A 7,500-nucleotide genomic window follows, 5' to 3' on the forward strand; every position below is an offset into this window, starting at 1 on the left:
CACGAAACACTCTCTCGTCGTGGAATCCCCGCGTCGGAGAGTAAAACGCGAATTCATAGTATGGAAACTTACGTCTCTCGACGATGGGACGATCCACGCGAAGAGTAGTTACGTGCACGCGTATGGTGCGATTGCGTCGATTCGCTTTTCTGTACGGGGAGTAATAGAACGTTGAGTTGACTTATCGGGTCTTCGTTGGAATTACCGTCGCTGGCATTGTAAACTCCAGATGACCTTGTGATTCCTTCGTCGGGCACTGGTAAAGGGTGGCGATGATGCGTTCTATAATAGAAATACCCGTCGTAGCGTTTCTTCCGAGTCAACCCGCTCACGAAACTCTCTCTCGTCGTGGAATCCCCGCGTCGGAGAGTAAAACGCGAATTCATACTATGAAAACTTACGTCTCTCGACGATGGGACGATCCACGCGAAGAGTTGTTTACGTGCACGCGTATGGTGCGATTGCGTCGATTCGCTTTTCTGTACGGGGAGAAATAGAACGTTGAGTTGACTTATCGGGTCTTCGTTGGAATTACCGTCGCTGGCATTGTAAACTCCAGATGACCTTGTGATTCCTTCGTCGGGCACTGGTAAAGGGTGGCGATGATGCGTTCTATAATAGAAATACCCGTCGTAGCGTTTCTTCCGAGTCAACCCGCTCACGAAACTCTCTCTCGTCGTGGAATCCCCGCGTCGGAGAGTAAAACGCGAATTCATACTATGAAAACTTACGTCTCTCGACGATGGGACGATCCACGCGAAGAGTTGTTTACGTGCACGCGTATGGTGCGATTGCGTCGATTCGCTTTTCTGTACGGGGAGAAATAGAACGTTGAGTTGACTTATCGGGTCTTCGTTGGAATTACCGTCGCTGGCATTGTAAACTCCAGATGACCTTGTGATTCCTTCGTCGGGCACTGGTAAAGGGTGGCGATGATGCGTTCTATAATAGAAATACCCGTCGTAGCGTTTCTTCCGAGTCAACCCGCTCACGAAACTCTCTCTCTCGTCGTGGAATCCCCGCGTCGGAGAGTAAAACGCCGAAGGCTTACTATGAAACTTACGTCTCTCGACGATGGGACGACCCACGCGAAGAGTTGTTACGTGCACGCGTATGGTGCGATTGCGTCGATTCGCTTTTCTGTACGGGGAGTAATAGAACGTTGAGTTGACTTATCGGGTCTTCGTTGGAATTACCGTCGCTGGCATTGTAAACTCCAGATGACCTTGTGATTCCTTCGTCGGGCACTGGTAAAGGGTGGCGATGATGCGTTCTATAATAGAAATACCCGTCGTAGCGTTTCTTCCGAGTCAACCCGCTCACGAAACTCTCTCTCGTCGTGGAATCCCCGCGTCGGAGAGTAAAACGCGAATTCATAGTATGGAAACTTACGTCTCTCGACGATGGGACGATCCACGCGAAGAGTTGTTACGTGCACGCGTATGGTGCGATTGCGTCGATTCGCTTTTCTGTACGGGGAGCAATAGAACGTTGAGTTGACTTATCGGGTCTTCGTTGGAATTACCGTCGCTGGCATTGTAAACTCCAGATGACCTTGTGATTCCTTCGTCGGGCACTGGTAAAGGGTGGCGATGATGCGTTCTATAATAGAAATACCCGTCGTAGCGTTTCTTCCGAGTCAACCCGCTCACGAAACTCTCTCTCGTCGTGGAATCCCCGCGTCGGAGAGTAAAACGCGAATTCATACTATGAAAACTTACGTCTCTCGACGATGGGACGATCCACGCGAAGAGTTGTTTACGTGCACGCGTATGGTGCGATTGCGTCGATTCGCTTTTCTGTACGGGGAGAAATAGAACGTTGAGTTGACTTATCGGGTCTTCGTTGGAATTACCGTCGCTGGCATTGTAAACTCCAGATGACCTTGTGATTCCTTCGTCGGGCACTGGTAAAGGGTGGCGATGATGCGTTCTATAATAGAAATACCCGTCGTAGCGTTTCTTCCGAGTCAACCCGCTCACGAAACTCTCTCTCGTCGTGGAATCCCCGCGTCGGAGGGTAAAACGCGATATATAATAGTATATGCCAGTGGTTCGCGCGCGTCGTCTCTGAGATACGCGGTCGACAGAGTTCCGAAAACACGTGATGTGCCACGATTTCCGTGCGTCTTACATCTTTCGACGATGGGACGATCCACGCGAAGAGAACGTTCGTGCTTGCGTGAGGTGCAACAGCGTCGATTCGCTTTTCTGTACGGGGAGAAATAGAACGTTGAGTTGACTTATCGGGTCTTCGTTGGAATTACCGTCGCTGGCATTGTAAACTCCAGATGACCTTGTGATTCCTTCGTCGGGCACTGGTAAAGGGTGGCGATGATTCGTTCTATAATAGTAATACCCGTCGTAGCGTTTCGACCGATGTCACCCGCCACGAAAGTCTCTCTCGACGTGGAAACCCCGCGCCGAAGAGTAAACGCGAAGGCTTACCATACGAAAGAAAACGGTATTATACGCCTGTGGTATGTGCGTCTCGGCTCTGTGATACGCGATCGGCAGAGTTACAAAAAAACGTTGATGGGCCACGATTTCCGTGCGTCTTACATCTTTCGACGATGGGACGATCCACGCGAAGAGTAGTTACGTGCTCGCGCGAGGTGCGATAGCGTCGATTCGCTTTTCTGTACGGGGAGAAATAGAACGATGAGTTGACTTATCGGGTCTTCGTTGGAATTACCGTCGCTGGCATTGTAAACTCCAGATGACCTTGTGATTCCTTCGTCGGGCACTGGTAAAGGGTGGCGATGATTCGTTCTATAATAGAAATACCCGTCGTAGCGATTCGGCCGAGTCACCCGCCACGAAACTCTCTCTCGTCGTGGAATCCCCATGTCGGAGAGTAAAACGCGAAGGCTAACTATATAAGAAATATATAGTATTATTTATGCCTGTGGTTCTCCGTTTGCCCTACTCTCAGATACGCGACTCGGAGAGTTACGAATAATCGTGATGGACCACGATTTCTGTACGTCTTACATCTTTCGACGATGGGACGATCCACGCGAAGAGATCATTCCTGCTTGCGTGAGGTGCGATAGCGCCGATTCGCTTTTCTGTACGGGGAGAAATAGAACGATGAGTTGACTTATCGGGTCTTCGTTGGAATTACCGTCGCTGGCATTGTAAACTCCAGATGACCTTGTGATTCCTTCGTCGGGCACTGGTAAAGGGTGGCGATGATTCGTTCTATAATAGAAATACCCGTCGTAGCGATTCGGCCGTGTCACCCGCCACGAAAATCTCTCTCGTCGTGGAATCCCCGCGTCGTAGAGTAAACGCGAAGGCTTGCTATAGAAGACTATAGTTTATACGCCTGTGGTTCACCGGTTGCCTGCTCTCCGGGGTACGCGATCGCGCAGGAGTTACGGAAGAACTTGATGGGCCACGATCTCCAAGCGGCTATATCTTTCGACGATGGGACGATTCACGCGAAGAGAACGTTCGTGCATGCGTGAGGTGCGATAGCGTTGATTCGCTTGTCTGTACGGGGAGAAATAGAACGATGAGTTGACTTATCGGGTCTTCGTTGGAATTACCGTCGCTGGCATTGTAAACTCCAGATGACCTTGTGATTCCTTCGTCGGGCACTGGTAAAGGGTGGCGATGATTCGTTCTATAATAGAAATACCCGTCGTAGCGTTTCGACCGATGTCACCCGCCACGAAATTCTCTCTCGTCGTGGAATCCCCGCGTCGGAGAGTAACCGCCGAAGGCTTGCTATAGAAGACTATAGTTTATACGCCTGTGGTTCACCGGTTGCCGGCTCTCCGGGGCACGCGATCGCGCGAAGGTTACGGAGGGACGTGAAGCGCCCGAGCAATGAAACGTCCGCAGGAGGAAACGAGCAACCGCCGAACATTGTTTCGCGACGTTTCCATAATGTATTGTCGTTTCGCTCGCATCCCGCTTCTTTCCCCTAGTTTCCTCGACGCGTAGTTTCGCAGCCTTAGTGGACGAATCATTCTCGATTCGAGGAAAGATATGCAGTGGGGCGTGCAATGAGCCCGCCAGAGACCACGATCTCCAATGCGTCTTTACATCTTTGGACGATGGGACGATCCACGCGAAGAGAACGTTCGTGCTTGCGCGAGGTGCATTAGCGTCGATTCGCTTTTCTGTACGGGGAGAAATAGAACGATGAGTTGACTTATCGGGTCTTCGTTGGAATTACCGTCGCTGGCATTGTAAACTCCAGATGACCTTGTGATTCCTTCGTCGGGCACTGGTAAAGGGTGGCGATGATTCGTTCTATAATAGAAATACCCGTCGTAGCGATTCGGCCGAGTCACCCGCCACGAAACTGTCTCTCTTTCGTCGTGGAAACCCCGCGTCGGAGAGTAAAACGCGCGAAGGCTGTGACTGTAACATATATATATATATACACAGTATACAATGCCTGTGGTTTTTGCGCGTGTCGGCTCTTCGGTATACGCGATCGGCCAGAGTTACGGAGGGACGGTGAAGCGCACGAGAAATTGAAACGGCCGCACGATTGGAACCGAGCAACCGTCGAACATTGTTTCGCGACGTTTCCATAATGCGTTTTCGTTTCGCTCGCATACCGCTTCTTTTCCCCTAGTCTCTGAGACGCGTTTTCGAGCCGTTCTTCTACTATCGATTCTCGTAGAGAGAAGGGACCGGGTAGTCTGGAAGTGGAACCCGCATCTTGCGTGTACCGTACACGGAATTGAGAGGACCGGCCGTGAAGCTCGTTTTAAAGCCGTGCGTCTGACACCCAACTCTTGCGCGCCAATTTCGCGGCAAGAGATAATATGGGACGAATGACCGGCAAAGAGCCAGCTGTGAAGTCTGTTTTTTTAATCGAATCCGTGGACGTGTGTATGCCGTAGCGTCGCTCGTCGTGTTCGTTCATGGTCGTTCCGAGAGAAAGAACGAAAGCGGTAACGAAGGGACCGGCCGTGAAGCTCGTTTTAAAGCCGCGCGTCTGACACCCAACTCTTGCGCGCCAATTTCGCGGCAAGAGATAACATGGGACGAATGACCGGCAAAGAGCCAGCTGTGAAGTCTTTTTTCATTATTTGCTTTCAATCGATCGATCGGTACGATTCGTGCAACGTTTCGCGCGATGCGACGCGAAAACATGCGCGCAACAATAGATGCGTCTGATCGGAAGAACGCGAGGGTCGACTGCACGCGATGGATTCAGTATCGGGTAGGATACAAAATATATCCCCGTCGTTTCCACGCGTGCGAGTCTTCTGCGTCTTTCGCGGGTTTTTGAATGCACTATACGCCCGGAACGTCGAGAAATATATACATATTACTTGAACGTTTTTCGTCTCGAAAGGCTTCGGTGTCGTCTCCAAGGCGACGCCTGAATCTCCTTCGCGCGCTGGTCGGAGATTCAGGTATCAACTTTTATCTTCTCTTTGAAAGAAGAGAGATATTAGGTCGAACAAATGAGAATAAAATTATATATGTGAAATATAAAATTTATACGATTACCCTGAACGGTGGATCACTTGGCTCGTGGGTCGATGAAGAACGCAGCTAATTGCGCGTCAACGTGTGAACTGCAGGACACATGAACATCGACATTTCGAACGCACATTGCGGTCCACGGATACAATTCCTGGACCACGCCTGGCTGAGGGTCGTTTACGTACCATACACTGCTTGCGTAGCTCTGTCAAATCCCCGCCGTCGTTCACCTCTTCGGATCGAACGTTTTTTTACCGAAGGGCGCAAAGAACGTCTCTGAGTCGGGTTAAGAGAAGGATGCTACGTACGAGCGAACGATGGGTGTCTCGTCGGCGTTTGTCGCGGACACGCGAAAATTCTGTGAATTTCACGGACAGTGTACGTTCTAGTTGTTGCAAAACGATCGGAATCGTTTGTATGGACTCGCGTGAGTGTTCGCGGCGTCGTGCGTCGTTCAATTACGACCGCCCGCGGATACCGCTCCACTGCGATATGGATCTGAGCGACAACTTTTTCGGCTGTTCGTGAGATGAACGGTTTCGTGTGTTTAGAAAAATTTTTTTTCCCGCGCTCCCGACGTCACCTGAAATGATGCGTCAGAGGTGAAAGAAAATATTAAGAAGTCGAGAGAGAGAGAGACTACACACGTTTTATTCATATTTTGTATACCGTGCGTGAGACGGATGTGCACGACACGTCGTATGTCGGTATATTACCGACTGGCCCCAGGGAGATTGTTTTCTTCCTCTCTTACGAATGAGATGTACGTTTCGGAGGATCGTCGTTACCGAAACACACGGCAAAACGAGACTTCTCGCAGCAGAACCTTTATACACAATACACATCGACTCTTTTTACCCCGAGAGAGAGAGAAAAGGTGTATTTCTTTTTTTTATTTTTCGAATTCGACGCACGAACGCTTTGACGACTGGAGAAAAACACGGTGTGTGTTAAAATCGTGCGGGACGAGCATGCGTATTCGTAACGGGTCGAATAGTTCTTATTCCCCGTCGTCGCGTGTCCTCGCTGGACCACCACCGTGCGCTTCCGCCACGTTCAGTTGAATTTCGAAATATATATATAAAAAGAATCACCATATACTCTCTTTCGGGAGGTGTATTTTTATCGGTTTCTGCTATAGAGAAGAGACGGAGATCGTGTTGTGAGGTGTAACGTTTCTGTATCCCCGTTTCGGAGGATCGTCGTTATCGGCGGAACACACGTCAAAACGAGACTTCTCGCAGAACCTTTATACACAATACACATCGACTCTTTTACCCCGAGAGAGAGAAAAGGTGTTTTTCTTTTTTTTTTATTTTTCGAATTCGACGCACGAACGCTTTGACGACTGGAGAAAAACACGGTGTGTGTTAAAATCGTGCGGGACGAGCATGCGTATTCGTAACGGGTCGAATAGTTCTTATTCCCCGTCGTCGCGTGTCCTCGCTGGACCACCACCGTGCGCTTCCGCCACGTTCAGTTGTATTTCGAAATGTATATATATATAAAAAGAATCACCATATACTCTCTTTCGGGAGGTGTATTTTTATCGGTTTCTGCTATAGAGAAGAGACGGACGATCGTGTGTGACACCACGTGGTAACGTTTCCGTATCCCCGTAAAATACGTTTATCTTTTCTCGTAGAAAAGAGAGAGGAAGAGGCAGGAGCTCCTCTTTGGCGAGGCTTTCGAACGTCGCGTCCCGTCCGCCGGAATATAATGATATAAATATATAACCGCCGCCGACTTTGTGCGAAAGCGTTGAAACGAACGCGTCGGTCGCCCCATGGTGTGTGTTTGTCGTGTCTTCTTTTCCTCTTCTGCACTTCTCTTCACTGTCGATCGCGAGACCGCGCGAGATCCGCTTCGGTCGTCCAGTCCCCGAAAATTCTTCTCGGACGGGCGTTAAAGTTAACCGGAGCGCGAGATCGTCTAGCGAGAGTCTTTTTCGCGATCGAGTAAAATGTGATAGAAGAAGGAGAAGAGTGTAAAAAGAGAATATAGACACGCGACGCAGCAGAGACCACTGGTGAGGCGCATA

General features: G+C 49.9%; 1 non-coding gene across 1 annotated transcript; it reads left to right on the plus strand.

The window, feature by feature from the left end:
* The first annotated feature begins 5,480 nt into the window (after positions 1–5,480).
* LOC143176214 (5.8S ribosomal RNA) lies at positions 5,481–5,635 on the plus strand. Its single transcript, XR_013000796.1, has one exon. It is a non-coding gene; the product is annotated as a 5.8S ribosomal RNA (ribosomal RNA).
* Positions 5,636–7,500: the final 1,865 nt, after the last annotated feature.

Source organism: Nomia melanderi, unplaced genomic scaffold (assembly GCF_051020985.1).
Source record: "Nomia melanderi isolate GNS246 unplaced genomic scaffold, iyNomMela1 scaffold0424, whole genome shotgun sequence".
Taxonomy (NCBI): domain Eukaryota; kingdom Metazoa; phylum Arthropoda; class Insecta; order Hymenoptera; family Halictidae; genus Nomia; species Nomia melanderi.